General features: G+C 46.0%; 1 protein-coding gene across 4 annotated transcripts in view; it reads left to right on the plus strand.

Annotated features, from left to right (window-relative positions):
- The first annotated feature begins 529 nt into the window (after positions 1-529).
- Positions 530-17833, plus strand: part of PHF20 (PHD finger protein 20) — a 230776-nt gene continuing 213472 nt past the window's right edge. For 2 of the 4 annotated variants that reach the window (XM_075012107.1, XM_075012108.1), the window contains exon 1: positions 530-629. The gene's annotated coding sequence lies outside the window, so the exon portion shown is untranslated. The remainder of the gene's footprint in view (positions 630-17833) is intronic. The other 2 variants (XM_075012109.1, XM_075012110.1) reach the window with 1 other exon arrangement.

Raw genomic sequence — 17833 nt, forward strand, 5'->3', positions numbered from 1 at the left:
AAATAGGAATAACATGAGTGGGAATTAATCTACGAAAGGAAAACCCCTAAGGATGGTGCTTGGAAGAAATATTTTGGGAGGTGGACTCCAAGGCTTAGCTCAAGTAAGTATAAATCCTGGACTGGTGGGCCTTGTGTCTTCAGACCATGTATGCGATGCATAGATGACGTCATAGACTCACATCTTTGGGATACAAGGATCTCGTTGGGGCGACAAACAAGGGATTGCAGCTGCAGGTTGCGCTTGTAAACTCATGCTGCGACCATACCAAACGCTGCGTAGCAGGCAGCATGTACCCTACCCAACACGTGCCGGAAATGGAGGGAAAAGAAGACCCGCGTGAGCTCCGCCCCTTCCGGTCAGCAACACAGGCACCTCCCCATCACCTGTGTCTTTTCCAGTCCCCGCCCTTTCTTGGGGACCACTGTCGCTATCCGCCCCACTCCCCGCTGCCTCGGGGCCCCGCCCCTTCCCTGAGAGGTCGCGCCAGTCCCCTCCCTCGCGGCGGCGCCTCAGTCGCGGCGGCCATTTTGTGGCGCTGCGCGATCGGTGGTGCTGGGCTCACGAGGGGAGCGGGGCCCGGGCGGCACGTTGCTCCTTTCTAACCCCTTTTCCGTACAGCTCCCTCGGTAAGCACCTGGCAGCGGCGCGGCACCGCGATGGCTTACGCCCCGCGGGCCCTTCTCGGGTAAAGGCCGGTCCCAGAGCTGAGCGTGTCCACTGAGCTGCACAAAGGGGGGAGGGGCGGGAGACGGCTGAGGGGGGTGGGTTGCGTGGCCTGTGCGCGGGGCGGTGGTGCTTGGCGGCTCTTTTGGGGCGAGGTCAGCGGGCCGCGGGGGTTTCCGGGCCGCTGCCGGCTGTGCTCGTGGAGCTGCCTAGAGTTCGCTCTGTTGGACTGGCAGCGCCCCGCTGGGAGCTGCGTTCTTTTGTAGCGGCCTTGCTCTCGCTGCTCGGGGCGTGTCGCGGACAGGAGGGCTGGCTTCCGCGGGGCTGTGGCAGCGACTTCGCCTGGATTTCGTATGCCGGGGGAGGGGATAGAAGCAGTGGCGCTGTTCGGCTGTGATGGTGATGATGCTAGTGCCTTTCTAGGTCAGTGGGAGCCGAGGTGTAAACACTCACCGGCTTGGTGAGCGTTTGTGACCGTCGATTATCCTCTAGGTTCTGGCGTGTCCTTAGCCCCGATTCACTTTGGCTTCAAGAGACGTAGTTCTCAGTAACAGAGAGGAAGCCGTCCTAGTCTATACACTATCAAAACAAAAAGCAGTCAAGTAGCGCTTTAAAGACTAGCAAAATAGTTTATTAGGTAAGCTTTCGTGGGACAGACACACTTCTTCAGACCGTAGCCAGACCAGAACAGACTCAATATTTAAGACACAGAGAACCAAATCTTGTTCTTGACCTTTCCCCCCACCCCTCCACTCTCTGATTTGCTCACCTTGATTATCTTTTGCTGATTTGTCCTCCTTGCTTGCTGTTTTTGGTTCTCTGTGTCTTAAATATTGAGTCTGTTCTGGTCTGGTTATGGTCTGAAGAAGTGGGTCTGTCCCACGAAAGCTCACCTAATAAACTATTTTGCTAGTCTTTAAAACGCTATTTGACTGCTTTTTGTTTGGATAGTTCTCAGTCACAGAAAATACAGCTGATTGTTACAGCTCCTCTCTGAGACAGTTGTGTAACCCAAGTTTGCTAGTGTACGTGGAATCATTTTGGACAATTTTCCGTGAAGGTGGCTGCGGGGTGTGCTTTTTACTTTTATTAGCATTGTTAGCTTTAGGAAAAACATTTGCTCTGTTCCATTTTGAGGTGACATATTAGAAGGGGTGTGTGGCCTTGGTAAAACAGGAAGTTGTTCTGGAGAGGTGTTAAAAATGTCTCTTAAAGAGAAGATAGCAAAAAAAAAAAGTTCAGGAAACTTACTGTATATCACAAAAACAAGAAACATGATGTCTAAAAGTACATAAATTGGCATTTACTAAAATCTCTAATCTGCTAATAAATTAGTTGCTGTTATTGCTTCATCTTTGCATAGTTTCATTAAAGATAATGTGGGTTTCAAAATGAGTCCACAGAAAAATTCAGTTATATTTAAACAGAGAAATGCTCAGATGTTTTTGTTGTACAGTGTTACTTTCTGTCCTTGGATTATTTATTGCAGTACCGCCTACTTCAGAATAATGGATAAAGAACCTGGGATCAAATAGTTGCCTATATTCCCATCAGAAAGGTTGGATTAGGGACTCACTACTGCCCTACTCCCCACCCCTCATCTGCTGGTTGGGGGTGTTGAGCCCTGACCCTTTTGGGCCGTATCTAGGCAAGCTGCTAGCTCATTCTATCCAATGGGCTGTAGGTTCCCTACTCCCTACTGTGTGGGGAAACAATTCCTCTGCCATTTTTTCCCCCTTAATTTCACTATGGGGAGTTATCTCATTTTTGAGAACCTTCTTGAGCATGGAAAAGTATCTCTGCCTCCAAATTAATGTAACAAAAAAGCAGTCATGTAGCACTGTAAAGACTAACAAAATAATTTATTAGGTGATGAGCTTTCGTGGGACAGACCCACTTCTTCAGATCATAACCTCACCAGAACAGACTCCATATATAAAGCACAAAGATCTAAAAGTGATCAAGGTTGGCAAATTAGAAGAGCAGAGGGACGGTGGGGGGAGGGAATGGAAGTTAAGAGTTACATCATGGTTTCCCAAACTGGGGGGCATGAAGAATTTCTGGGGGGGCGCAAGGTTACCCAGCCCCCCGTCATTTCCCCCACCCAAAGAAAACGCTGGCCTTTGGTTCTGGCTCTTAGACCCTGCCATTTTGTGTGGGCAACCTGGTGCAGCCACTATAAAAAGCAGGCAGCAGGCAAAGACCCACATGGAGCTAGCTGGCTCTTGCAAAGAGGGATGAGTGTGGGTTGGGGGGGAGGGGCAGGAGGAGAAGGGTGGTGTTAGATGGGGGCTGGGGATGCTTGGCTTGTGGGGGGGGTGGAGTGAGTGGGGAACTGTGGGGGGGTTCACTTTGAAGGAGGGGAAGGGCTTGGGCAGGGGGGCTTGTGGGGCTCAGGCAGCTGGCCTTGGCATTGCGTGGCTTGGGTGGCTTGGGCTGGCGGGAGGGTGACTGGCTCGGGCAGTGCGGGGCTTGGTCAGCTTGACTGAGTGGCTCTGGCAAAGCAGGGCTCAGGTAGCTCTGGCAGCTGGCATGAGGCTCAGGCAGTTGGCCAGTTGAGGTTGCGCCAGGCATCTGCCAGAGGCCAAGAAAAACTATTTGTATTTATTTCAAATAACATTTTTATATAAAGTTTAATGTTTATTTTAAATTATGAATTGAATTTTTGGTTAAGGTGGGGGTTGGATGATGGTAAAGAAGAGGTGCGGGGGCATGAGGGTTTCTCAAAAATCAAAAGGGGGACCTACTGCTGAAAAGTTTGGGAACCACTGAGTTAGATAAAACATCCAAGTATGTAAAAGAGTGGTTATAATGGGACAGCAATTACCTAACCCATTGTAAGGAGACTCTTACATACTTGGATGTTTTATCTAACTCTGAACTCTCTCCCACTCCCTGCCCCACGCCATTGCTCAGCTCTTCTGATTTGTCAACCTTGATGAGTTTTTGGATCTCTGTGTTTTATATATTGAGTCTGTTCTGGTAAGGCTATGATCTGAAGAAGTGGGTCTGTTCCACGTAAGCTCATCACCTAATAAATTATTTTGTTAGTCTTTAAAGTGCTACATGACTGCTGTTTTGTTTTGAAAGAATACAGACTAACACAGCTATCTCTCTGTCACTATTCCAATTAATGTGTACAGTATTAATTGTTATGCAGCTCCTGCAAAATAATGTGAATTTGTGCATAGAAATCATAATATTCATCCAAAGTAAAGAAATACATGAGCCTGGGTACATTCTAACAAGATCTTTGAAAAATCCAGAATCCAGATGGTTTAGGGTCAGCGTTCCCTGTAAGCTGATTTTTGGGTGGTCGTGCAGGAGTGATTTGGATGCTGCCCGGGTGATCAGCAGAGTGCCCATAGCTGCCCACTGTGGGCAACGTGTTTCTGTTGATGGTGCAAATTCACCCATGACTTGGTGCACGTAACAGAATTTATTCTGCCCATACGTGGAGAAAATTAGAGGCAACACTGCTAGGGGCGGCGGTATATGGAATTTTGCAATACATGTCTTTAGCATGTCAGGCATTACCTCAACATATCTTTTAGTCTTAGTTTCAAAACTTTACTGGAAAGTTTTTTTGAGAAATGATTTTGGGGACATGGGATTCTTTTAGTGAAATGTCGCTTCTGCACAAAAGATCTCATCTAAATTTTCACTTAAATAGCTGTTCTGTTGTGTGGATGTGATCAAGTTGTTGCATGTTTATGTGTTGTACATAGCAGTGGGAAACTGGCCAGTTCTGAGAGCAGAGTCGTCTTGATTTGCGGTCATCTGGTGTTAAAAGAATCTTCATTTTTTTTTTTTAATCAAAAAGTGTTTGTTCTGTACTGGAGATGGGTGTATTGTAACGCAGATGAATTGTTTGCCCGCGCTTAATTGAAAATCTAATTTGTGGAAGTTTAAGTTCGCATTTCCTGCATCCCACCTTCTTTTAATTTTGTTGTTTAGCATGCCCTGTATTATTCTGGAACATAAGCAATTGATTTTCTTAAAAAAAAATTTGTGGATGAACGTAGGTAATTGTTATAATAGGTACTGCTGGTGTTCAGACAACATAAGAAATTAAATCAGACTCTTGTCACATGTCCTATATTCTCCCAGATTGTCCGTTTCTCACATCATGCAGAACATCTGACTATTAAGATAAACAGTTGTTAATGCATCGTTATTTGAAGATCTTTATGTCTAGATATTGATAAAAGTTCTGTTAATCTCCTAGTTTTCTTGGTCACTTGTGATTTCTTAGACTAGAACTTTAAAACTGCTGAGTGTAAAGCAATGTGATATGAGTTTTATATTGGATAATGATTAGATCTGTAGCCTTCATTCTAGGAGATATGGGCTCAGAAGAGATTATTCCAGTAGAATGTGGAGGCAAGTGTGTTACAGGGCAAAGAGTGTGTGTGTGTGTGTGTGTGTGTGTTTCATCTGTTCTTCATGGGTCTTGTGTATATATATCTCAACATACACTTTTGAAGGGTTTTTCAGCAAAAAAGTATTGTTTGCACTCAGGGGAATCCCTGGAATTGTACACTACAAGCAAAAGTGTAAAATTTTACAAGTAGCATTTGAAGAATTTAAACTTCCGTTGAGAAAGTAATACAGTAAACTCATATCTGGTAGTCCCAGGTCTGAGAGGTTGCCGACTATTCAAATATCACCTGTGTCTTATAGTACATGTTGCACGCCCCAAAACTGGAATTCTCTGGTCCAGCAACATCTGTCGTTTGTCAGGGCCATAGATGTTACTGGATCAGAGAGCCCCATTTGAGAGGTTACTAGGAGAAGGGCTAGTAGCTTGGAGCCCTGCTGGGTGGGAGCCCAATGACAGGGGCTGAAGGCACTGTGAAGGGGAGGCTGGGGGCTTGTGCCCCTGGAGTCAGCTCCTTGACTGGGGCTTGAACCAGCCGTACAGAGTTGGGGTCAATGGCATCAGCCCAGCAGGGACTGGCTGCAGGTAAGGGACCCTCTGAGGCTGGAGTGGTGGGGCCCAAAGTGGGGCACCAGTGGCGTGCGGAGCCAGTGGCAAGGAGAGGTAGCAGGTTGGGGGTGGGGTGTGGGCAGAGGAAGAGGACCTTCCTTCATCCACCAAATTCCCTTTTTGGCATCGGTGAGGTCCTGAGAGGGCTGGATGAGGAAGGTACAACCTACACAAGCATAGGAATAAAATGAGTGACACTTAAGATGAAACCAACTAGGTAATAAGAGATTGTTTAAATGCAGTAAACGCCTGACTTAGGCATAGTTGCTCAGGCACGCAACCTAAAGTCAAAATTCATGTGAGTCCGGACGGGTCCTCCATCCTGGCTGTGCCCAGCTCCTCTGAGTGGCTGGTCAAAGGGCCTTTGCAGACCCAGGTGCAACAATGTGTGCAACTGACATACCAAACATTTTTAAGTCTCGGCCTCCTCAACTAGGTGAAGTTGGCTCTGGTTCCCACTCGGAGAATGGAGTTTATGTGGGCCCTCTTTGATGCTGTATGTCCGAGGGCTTTCCTTCCAGACAGCAAGTTTCAGACTATGGCATCTGTTATCTGTGACATCAAGTTCCCCACCACTGTGGCCAGGTGCTGCGTGAGGTTGCTAGGTCGCATGGCAGCTTGCACATTTGTAGTCCAGCACACCAGACTGAGGATGCTCTCTCCATCTGTGGCTTACATCAGTGTACCGTGCTGTCAGAGACCATATAGATTTAACACTGACAGTGCCACTGCAAATTTTGTCATCCCTGAACTGGTGGCTGGATGACCGAAAGGTCTGTGTGGGAGTTCTCTTCCAGCCCCTACAACCTTGCCTCTTCCCTGGTAACGGATGCCTTAGAAGGGGGTGTGTGCATCTGGGGGAGTGCCAGATGCAGGCCTTGTGGGACAGGGCAGACCTTCAGCTCCGTATAAATGTCAGGGAGCTCAGAGGTATCAGGACTGCATGTGAGGTCTTTCAGGACAGTTTATCGGGACATTTCGTGTCAGTGAGTACAGACAACACGGCAGCAATGTACTATATAAACTAACGAGGGTGCATGCTCCTCTTCCCTGTGTCAAGAGGCCCCCAGGGCCTGGGAGTTTTGCATTCAACATCAAATCTCTCTGCAGGTCCATTATCTTTTGGGAGTCTACAGTTCATTAGTGGACTGTCTAAGCAATTCCTTCATGAACCACAAGTGGTGGCTGCACCCAGACATGCTGCACTTAATTTTCCAAAAATGAGGGCATCCCTGGCCAGACCTATTTGCCTCATACCTCAATGCGAAATGCTGGACGTTTTGTTCTTACCAGAACCTGAGCCCAGGATCCTGGGCAGATGCATTCAGCATTCCCTTTTGAGGCATGATGCTCTACGCCTTCCCTCTGATTCTGTTTGTCTCCAAGGTCCTCCTCAAAATTCGGTCAGCTCAGGGATTGGTCATTCTGGTCGCCCCTGCAAGGGCATGCCAGTATTGGTACTCGGTTTTCTAGGAAATGTCAATGTGCAATCCAGCGACCATCCTGTTATGCCTGCACCTGTTGACACAGGAGGAGAGGTGACTGTAGGGCTGTAACCTTCAGTGCCAGCACCTCGCAGCTTGGAAGCTCTGTGATTGACAGTGGGGAGCTCCCATGCTCTGATACCGTGAGGGAGGTGTTTAACAACAGGAAATCTTCCACATGGCTGGTCTGTGTGGCCAAGGGGAAAGAGTTTTCTATTTGGATATCTCACAAGGGGCTGTCCCCATTGCAGGCCTTGATCTTGGACTACTTCTGGAATTTAAGAGGGGTTGTCCTTATCCTCCTGTAAGAGTCATTTGCCAGCCATTTTGGCTTTTCACCTGGGACCCAGGCTTTTCACCTGTTTTCTCCGACCTGGTGGTTAAAAGGGTTTATGAAGGGCCTGGAGAAGGTCCAACGACAGGTTTGGGCCCTTCTAGCTATGTGGGACCTTAATCTGGTGCTGTCAAAACTCATGGTGCCTCCTCCTAATTCCTTGCTTCCTGTTCCTTGCTGTTTCTAAGTTACAAAACAACTGTTTTTTTTTTTTGGTGGCCATCACTTTGGCCGGGGGGTATCTGAGTTGAGGGCATGATGGTGGACCCACTCTATTTGGTGGTCCTCAAAGACAAGGTTAGTCTGATACCCCATCTGATATTCTTGCCAAAGGTGGTCTCTTTCCATGTTAACCAGGATATTTCTTTTCTGGTGTTTTACTCTAAACCTCAGACCTCTCCCAGGCAGCAGAGTCTACCCACCTTAGATGTTCAGATAGCTCTGACCTTCCATATGGACAGCATCAGGCCATTCAAGAAGTGACAGCAGCTTTTCATGGTGGAGGCAGACAGTGAAAGGCCTCCCATCTCCTCACAGCAGATTTCCTCCTGGGTAGTGGCCTCTATTAAAGAATGCTACAGGTTGGCAGGTGTTCTCCCTTCCCTCATCACGGCTCGCTCTACCATAGTTGAGGTGGCTTCTGCAGCATTCTTGGCCCATGTTCCTATCCAGAATATCTGCAGAGCGGTCACCTGGTCTTCAGTTCATACATATGTGGCCCACTGTGCACTCAAGCAGCATGTTTGGGAGGACTCTGCAGTGGGCAGGGCTGTCCTGTGTTTCTTCAGGGGCTCTGACCCTACCTCCTAGACATTGGCTTGCGTTCACCCACTTTGGAATGCACATGAGCAGTCACTTGAAGAAAACACTTATCTGTTCCATAACTGGTATTTTTTGAGATGTTGCTTATGTCCATTTCAAAACCCACCCGCCTTCCCTATTGTCAGATTATTTGGCAAGAAGGAACTGAGTACGGGGGTGGGTTGGACAGTGCACATGTTGCTGCCAGTTTGGCTCCACTCCGGGGGGGTCACCACTGTGACCCATTGGCTGTAGGCTACAGCAAAAAGTTTCTATCGACCAGGCATGTGCCAGCACATACCCACTGTGGAGTGGACATGAGCAACACATCTTGAAGAATACCAGTTATGGAACTGGTAACTGTCCTTTGTCTGAACTTTTAGATTGTACTGACTTTTAGTGTTTTTTTTTTTTTGTGCAGCCTGTTGTAAAACTAGGCAGATGTCTAGATGAGTTGAGGTACTCCCTGGAAAACCTCAGTGTTACCCCCCCCCCCACGGTTACACATAGCTCTTCATTGGGAAACACTGAGGATGTAACTTGCACATACATCTCTCTTGGAAATGCTTTGTTCTGTTTGGTGGTATTGTCTTTTTGGTATGTTCCTTTTTTCTTTCTCTGAAGTAGAATCACAGGTTAGAAGGGACCATAAGGATTGCCTAGTTTAACTCCATGCCAAGATGCAGGACATGTTGCTTCTAATGACCAGATGCTTTTTCAGCCTCCTTCAGTGAAAGAGCTTCCACAGTGTTTTGTATCCAGTCTGTTCCGTTGTCCTGTTATTCTTAGATTAAATCTCAGTTAAAAATTTACTTCCATTTTGTTAGGAATATACCTGAAGTTATTAAGCTACACTTTTTAAAAAGAAGCCTGTATCCCCAAGAAAAAGTTTTTAATTTCATTTTTGTGTAACTTTTCCATTGTTCTCCCACGTTGTAATAACTACATGAAACTTCATAGATTTAAAGCCCTAATTGCTGAGCCATCCCTCAGGCCACTTGAAGCTATCTGAAGTTCGGAACCCAAAATCGCCACTTTTGAATATATACGCTTGTAAGTGAAGTTTTTTCCTTCTCTAACCTTTATTTCTTATAGTCGCCTGCGGAACACTGCCAGTAACTTTTCATATAGGCACTAGACAGCTCAGCATCTTGACTGTTTTTTTCTTCATGGCTGTGTCTAGGCTACATTCCTCTTTCAAAAGAGGAATGCAAAGAGGGAAATTGAAAATGTAAATGAAGCACCAGTTTACAAATCTTGTGCTTCATTTGTATAATCTTGTCCGATTGCTTTTTGGAAGAGGTTTCTTCGGGGGAAAAAATAAAGGAAGCATAGATGGGGTTCTTTCTGGAGGTGAAAAAGACCCGTTTTCAAAAGAACCCTGCAATCTCTTATTTTTTTCTTCCAAAGAAGACAGTTTACGCTGCTTTTTTTTTTTTTTTTTTTTTTTTTTTTTTTTTTTTGAAAACCTCTTCTGAAAATGTGATCGGACGAGATTTGTAAATCAGTGCTTCGTTTTGTATTTTTGATTTCCCTAGCTGCATTTCTCTCTTGAAAGAGGAATGTAGTTGATGCAGCCTACAAGTTTAGTCAGGTTCTCTTTGAGGACAGATTAATTGAGCTGGCTGTCCATTATAAGATCAGTCTACGATCTCATCCTAATTCCAGGATCAGTTCCAGTGTCCCTTTGTCACTTCGCAGAATGACAGGTGCCTTGGTTGCTCAGTTTCTGCCTTGGACTTGGAGGGGATGTGACTTTCTGTTGCTTCTGCCTCCTCTTACAGAGCTGTTTAGTGCGACCATCACCATATTCCTGTACTGATACCTACCTGGAAAGTTGGACAGAAGCAGAATTCTTTTGTATTGTGGTAATGCTTGAATTGAGGATCTATTATAATAGGCAATGTGTATAAAATGGGCAATGTGCATAATACAGCCCCTGCCTTCAGGAGCTTACAGTCTAAAAGATAAATGGACAGATCCTCTGTGTGTGTGTGTGTGTGTGTATTTCAATTTTGTGTAATTTGTTCATTTTATTTTTTGTCTCATGCTTCTCTAGGCCTGGCACTGTTGTCTTAGGCATGGTGTTTGTCTCCCTGTTAACATACACTTCCAGATGGGTTCCTCTCTTTTTTTCCTTTTTATCATGCCTGTTTCTCTCAAATTGTGCTTTTTCATGAGGATCACAGAGCCTGCTTGTTCCAATGTCTTGTTCCCTTTGTAATTAAAGGAACTTAGCCCCAAACAGTTATATGGCTAACAGCAAAGGAGAAAATCTGTCACTCATGTTTACTGTCATGGAGTTTCGTATGATCCGAGTAAATTTTCAGAGGCTATTTATTTCCCAGTTCTGTAGCTACTTACTACACAAAACATGGTTATGGCTTTTGATTATATAATTTTTAGATTAGTTAAGCTTCTGTATTCCTTTGCTGTTCGAAACATTCCCACTCTACAGCAGCAAAATGATACTCATGTGATTTTGTAAAATGAAAAGAATCATGTTTTCTTGTTCAAGTGGTCCTCGTGGGTGTTCCCTGTCAGGTGTTGGGCTGGCCCTGGCGCCATAGACTGGAGATTTGCAGAGCGGTTGTTGGCTGGACCGTGCATGTGCAGGAGTGCACTGGGCCCGTTGCATGCTTTTCATCACGTGTGTGATCCAGTCTCAGCCAGTTCCTATCAGCCAGCCTTGACTGCAGATGGACTTCTCCTGTGCTCCTCAGTAGCACCTCTGAACAAGATGGTTGCTCTTTATTTGCTGTATGTATTTTTATCATTATTTATAGTATGTTTTATTGACATAGTATGTTTTATTGACAATAGTTCTATATATATATATATATATATATATATATATATATATATATATATATATATAGTGGCAGACTGCTGCCTGTGGGCTACAGGATCCTGCAAGAAGGCAGGTATACCGGCTGGTGGGGGAGTGCTTTCCTGTTCCCAGAGTAAACCTAATTAGGGCAGTCAGCTGGGCGCCCCATTAAGTTTTAGCCACTGCTGAACACAATCAGTGCTTGTTGTCAGCTGAGGCCCTGCACTCCCTATAAAAGGCTCCCCACCTGGTAGCGGGGGGAACATTTTGGAAGGTGCACCGGAGAGCAGGAGCAGAGCAAGAAGTTACCACGGGGAAGCGGTGGGTGAAGTGGCTCAGGGTGAGGTTGCTACATTGGGGCAGGGGTGAAGGCCCTGCCAGCTGCCTCTTGTCCTCTTAGGGACCCTGGGCTGGAGTCCAGGCTAGAAGTCGGGTCTGGACTCCCCCCAGCCTTCCCCAGAGGGCTACTGCACTGGAGCAGGTGCAGGCCTGCAAGGGGACTGGTTTTATCCGCCCTATTTGGGACTTGCCTATGATGAGGATAGCTTGCTAAGCAGAGATACCTGCCTCTGGAAAGGCCTGGGCAGATAAGGGGTCTCCGTGAGTCTGAGGCACAACAGAGAACTGCCAGGAAGCACAGGGGCTGATGAGGAATCATCACTATATATAATAAAATAGTAAAGAGTAGTTTTAGTAGTAGTCTAGTTAGTTGGTATTTCTTTTATAACCCTTAAGAGTTAAAGTTCTAGCAGTTCCATTGTTGTTTAAAATGCCTGTGATGGGTTTGAAGAAGTGCAATTCTTGCCAGTAGGAAATGCTGGTTTTGGACAGTCATTCACAGCGCATATGCTACCTAGGAGAGTCTCATCTGCCTCACGAATGCCTGCATTGTTCCACGCTCACAGCGAGAGTGAGTAAAGATGGAGAAGTAAGACTGAGTGATTCTCTTTGAAAAAGCCCTTCAACCTGACACTTCTGATCAACCAACTCCTGATGCCATGGGAGAGAGTCAGCAGCACCCAGCAGCTTTATTAAGTCTCGCTGGATGGCCCGAAGAAAAGGAAGTTATCACCCACTTGATCTTTTCCTGTTTTATCTGGTGGCAAAATGAGTAGTATTGAGAACTGAGGTAGATGAGTAGTGTTGAACTGAGATCCCTTGCTTGCTAAGGAGGACAACCGACCTAAGACAAAGAAATCAGTAGTGCTGGTTCCAGTGAATAAATCTTGCTCAGAACTGAGAGAGTCCTGAACCTCGCTGGTGCCAACAACTAAGGACTCTGAGGCAACCTGTGCTGGCACCTCATGTTATGTCCATGGCATTGACGGTGATTGAACCTGCATTGAAAGCTATGGCACCGACGATGGCGGCACTGGGATGGCACCAGATTTGCTGGCATCAGAGACAGCACTGGTGGGCACCGAATCATGGCAGGAACTGAGGAAGGCAGAGGCTAAGATCTGGCACTGTAGTTAATCACCTCATTCAGTTATTGTGGCTACATTTTCTCAGTCATCCATATCTCTTTGTCCCCCCCCTCCCCCCCGGTGCTGTCAGCCATCCAGTGACTTGTGTCTCTACCTTCAGCGTTTCTGAGACCACCTTTTTTGGAGCAATCACACCATGCTCACAGCTATATCTGTCGCACTTCCCCTTCACTTCCACTGTCTTCCAGACTCTTCTACCTGCCATATTCCTATCACCACCATGGACATAGAAGGCACTCTTTCTCACTCCTTCTCCCCTGACACTTAGTTCTGTTGTTGCTCTCATACCATCATCAGCAATACCACTACTACAGCAGGTCTAGGGAGATACCTCCTGATTCAAGGCTGGAATACAGGCATTCGACGCTGGCGGGGTGCCTGTTTTCACACCCTTCCCCATCATGGGCTTAATCTGAAACACCTCTCCTGTTGGAACTGATGGAAGATCAACCAGGAGAACATATGTAGGAGCAAATGGAGACTTACCACACAGATGTCTCCTCTTCATCCCCAAAGAGGCTGTTATTCTGGGTGATGTTTCACCACTGGATGACTTGAGGCAGTTTCAGGACTTATTTAAAAGGATGGCTCAGAGTCAGGACATTCAAATTGCTGAAGACCCAGAAAAACAACATAAACTTCTAAAGAATTTGAGGCCCCCCCCCCCCCATCATCATCCAGGATTGGTACCCACTGGATAATGCTATAACGGAAGCAACAAACAACATTTAACAGGCTCCTGCCTCCATTCCATCCACTCATAAGAAATTGGACAAAAAGTATTTTGTACCATCCAAGGGCATGGAATTTCTTTTAAACCATTCCAGCCAAATTCATTGGTGGTAGAGTCATCCCAGCAGAGGTCTGAAGTACCGCACTACAAATCCACTGTCTCCAACAAAGACGTCAAAAAGACTGGACTTATTTGGGAGAAAGGTCTATGCCTCATCCACCTCATTATTGGTCATGGCTAATTACGCAGTGCATTTATCTAACCATAATTTTTATAACTATACGAACTTACTGCCCATGGGTCACTTAACACATTCTAAGAAACCTGTCCTTAAGGCCATTGTCCAGGAAGTTTATGCAGCTTCTCATATGGGAGCCCAAATGGCCTTGGATGTTGCTGATATTGATGCACATGCCACGGTGATAGCTGTGGTTATGAGAAGCGTATCCTGGCTCCAAACTTCAGGGGTGCCTAAGAAATTGCAAACTAAAGTTGAAGATTTATCATTTGATTAAAATAAGTTGTTCACTGAAACTGCAGACAGTCTTCCACTCAAGCAAGGACTCGTGAACAATGCTCAGAACTCTGGTATGTACACCTCGCCTAAAAGATGAAGAAGATACTGTCTGTATCAGAGGCACTACAAGTATCCATATCCACAACAGGCATACCACAGTAGGGGTTATGATCAATGTCAACAACCTCTTAGGCCGTCTAGAAGACGTAATCAACAGCAACATAATTCATCTGTGCAATGTCCGAGACAGTAGCTTTGACTCCTCTGTTGGGGTCTGTGCCACCATATCTCCTGCCCAGCATGAACTGCTAGCTCAACATCTTGTCGACCATCGACTAGGTCCCTTTTATCAGCAGTGGTCCAATATCATCATGGACACAAGTACTGGAAATATTTTCTGCAGGTTATACCATACCGTTCTGCACTGTTCCGCCTACTACTACCCCAACCCTGTCCCTCTTCAGGGGCTCCTCTTGCAGAGAGAGGCTGTAGAGTGAGTAGCTCACGAATTCAAGAAGGGATTCTATTCCCAATGTTTTGTTATGGAGAAAAAGACATGGGGATGGAGACCCATTCTGGAGCTAAGGCCACTAAATTGCTACTGGCACAAGCAGCGTTTCAAGATGATGATGCTTGCTTCCATAATCACTGCGCTGGACAGTGGAGACTTGTTCGCAGCCCTTGACCTACAGGATGCATACTTCTGCATAACAGTCCATCCTGCTCATGGGTGTTTCTTATCGCTTACCTTGGGCACAGGGCATTTTCAATAAAAGGTATTAGTTTTTGGTCTCTTGATAGCAATCAGGGTTTTCTCAGCCTATCTCTGTCGTCTGGATGTCATAATATTTCCATACCTTCCAGCGCCTTCTGAAGGGCACTCACCTTCGGATGTCCTTTGTATGATATCTGTCACCTGTGGAAATGTTCCAATCACTTGGTCTACAAAAATCAACAACTGAGCCCATGCAGAACATAAAATTGATAGGGGCCTGTTTCAACTCTACAACAGCGAGAATATATTTACTGGTCCAACGTTTCCACACTATTCAGTCTCTAATCGACATTCTCGCTCCCAGCCCTATGTTGCAAGTAGTAACTTGCTTACAGTTGATGGGTCACGTGGCTGCCACCCCCTATGTGATGTGGAACTCCAGGCTACACTTTGGATGTCTGCAATGTTGGTTGGCAACCGTGTATATTCATGAGGTGCAAAATTTGCAAATGAGTGTGTCCAACCGTTTGGGTACTGCGGTCCCTCTGGTGGTGGACAAGTCCAAACAGTCTCCTTCCATCAGCCCTGACTTTCTGCATCCATAATTACTGATGCCTCCGTTATAGACTGGGGAGCTCAGGTGGGCAGCCTGCCAGTTCAGGGCCAGTGTTTCAGTGAGCAGTGACCCTTCATATAAACCTCCTAGTGCTAAGGGCAGCGTTCAGTGTGTGCAACCATTTTCTGCCCCACATTTGCGGCACATTGTAGTGACATTATCAGTAAAGATGCTCATCAATGTACTATATAAATTCACAAGGGGGAGTGAGATCCTGCTCTCTTTGCATGGAGGCTGTCCACCTACGGACCTAGTGCATACAGAATGGCATAACTCTGATTGCCTCGTACCTACCTGGCATGAGCAATGCTACTGCCGATCTGTTGAGCAGACAGTTCCCACCAGATGATGAATGGGAGACCCGATCCTGTGTTGTCTGCCACATCTTCAGGATATGGGGCATTCCATCCATAGATCTGTTTGCAACCTACAAGAACAAGAAATGTCACCTTTATTGCTTCAGGGCAGGCATGGGCCATAGGTCCCTCAGCAGTGCATTTCTCATCTCATGGAAAGGCCCCCACCTATATGCCTTTCCCCTGACAATCCTCATACACAAAGTGCTGGAGAAAACCAGACCTCAGAGGGCTGATCTGATCCTCATAGATCTTGCTTCAGCCTGACGACACTGGTTTACGATTCTGCAGCATGTCATCGTGTCCTCCACAGGTGATTCCCACCCAGGGTTGCTGACAGTTCTGCAGTTGCACACAATTTGCCTCATGGCCTGGTTTGGTAATTTGGTTTGATGCCTTAAAAATCTTATATTCCAAGCAGGTTAAAAACTTTGATACACAGTGGGTGAACCTCTGTGAGAGAGACTTATACTTACAAGTGGAAAAGGTTCATGGCACAATGTTCTGTGAGGGACTTGAGCCCAGGGGAGGCTCCCGTACGTGCTATTTTGGACTATTTACTCCACCTTAAACAGGAAGGCCTTGCGTTACCATCTTTAAAGGTACATTTAGCGGCCATCTCTGCCTTTAGACGCACCATGGAAAGAATATCGGTATTTGCGCATCCGATCACAGCCTTTTAGGAGATGCACCTTGCCAACTTGTACCCTCCTTGCAAACCTGTACCACCACCTCGGAATCTTGCCTTAGTTCTAGATACGCTATCTAGACTGCTGTTTGAACCATTGGCGACTATCCCATTGTGTCGTCTTACCTTAAAGACTGTGTTCCTTTTGGCTATTGCATCTGCTCGTTGAGTTAGTGAGTTGACTGCCTTGATGGCTACTCTGCCATATATATTATTCACCAAAGAGGCAGTGATGCTCTGGGTTTGTTCCAAAAACCTTGGGTTTGTTTCAGAATTTTATTCTGAATTCCACATAAATGAGCTGATCGTACTGCCGTCCTTTTACCTCAGAATGTATACTTCGAGTAGGAAGATGAGACTTTGTTCCCTGGATGTGAGAAGAGCTTTGGCTTTTTTCCTTGAAAGGACGAAGCCTTTCAGAAAAACAGACAAATTATTATCCCTTGCACAGAGAACTAAGGGTGAAGTGCTATCGTCACAGAGAATCTTGACCATTATTACCTCATGTATCCCTGTATGCTGTTCCTTACATAAAATGGTATTACTTGCTCCACCTGAGGCTCACTCTATCAGGGAATGGTGGCGTGCATGGCTTTCTTCAAGGGTGTCCCCTTAAAGGACGTTTGCTGAGCAGTGACGTGGTCATCCTATGACACGTTCGCCAAGCACTAAGCTATACATCACCAAATTGCTGAAGACATGCATTTTTCGACAGCTATACTTTCTGTGACAGATGACATCTAAGTTTGGTACCCTCTTCCATGTTCTAAGTGCCGCTGCTATATCGTCACCTGATGTGGAACAACCACAGGGACCATTTGAAGAAGGAAGAGAAGTTACTCATCTGGGTAGTAACAACAGTTGTTCGAGGTGTGTCCCTGTGGGTGCTCTGCTATCTGCCCTTCCTCTCCTCCTCGGAGTTTTTTCAGGTATGTACGTACTTCCGAGGCAGCTTTTGAGCAACTGGCTCAGACTGGATCTTGTACCTGGCCAGAAATATGCTAAGGGCCCAGTGTGCTCTTGCACATACGTAGCCCAGCCAACAACTGCTCTGTAAATCTCTGATCTGCGGCGCCAGGGCCAGCCTGACACCTGATGTGGAGCACCCACAGGGACACATCTCAAAAATCTATTGTTACTACCCAGGTTAAGTAATTTCTCTTTCTTATGCTAGTTGGCAGAACAATGAAGATAGGAGTTTTGGGATGAAAGCACCATATAGATGTATAGCACAACACTATATATGTATGTTTATGACATTAGGTACTTGATATCTTTTGACAAAAGCTTAAAAGTATTCCTAGCATTGACAATTTAGACTTTTGTCATAGAGGTAGCCGTGTTAGTCCTGTATCTTTGAGAACAACAAGAAGTCCTGTGACACCTTATAGGCTGATATTTTGGAGTATAAGCTTTCATGGGCAAAGGCCCGCTTATTTGCCCACGAAAGCTTATGCTCCAAAATATCTGTTAGTCTATAAGGTGCCACAGGACAATTTAGACTTGTGATTAGGGTTGTAATGAGACTGTCTGTCTGGTTACACGACTAACCGACAAGCATCTTCTTATCTGTTAGTGGTACCGATTATTCACAGTCTTGCATCCCCCTCCCCCTC

The sequence above is a fragment of the Carettochelys insculpta genome, chromosome 17 (genome assembly GCF_033958435.1).
Source record: "Carettochelys insculpta isolate YL-2023 chromosome 17, ASM3395843v1, whole genome shotgun sequence".
NCBI lineage: Eukaryota > Metazoa > Chordata > Testudines > Carettochelyidae > Carettochelys > Carettochelys insculpta.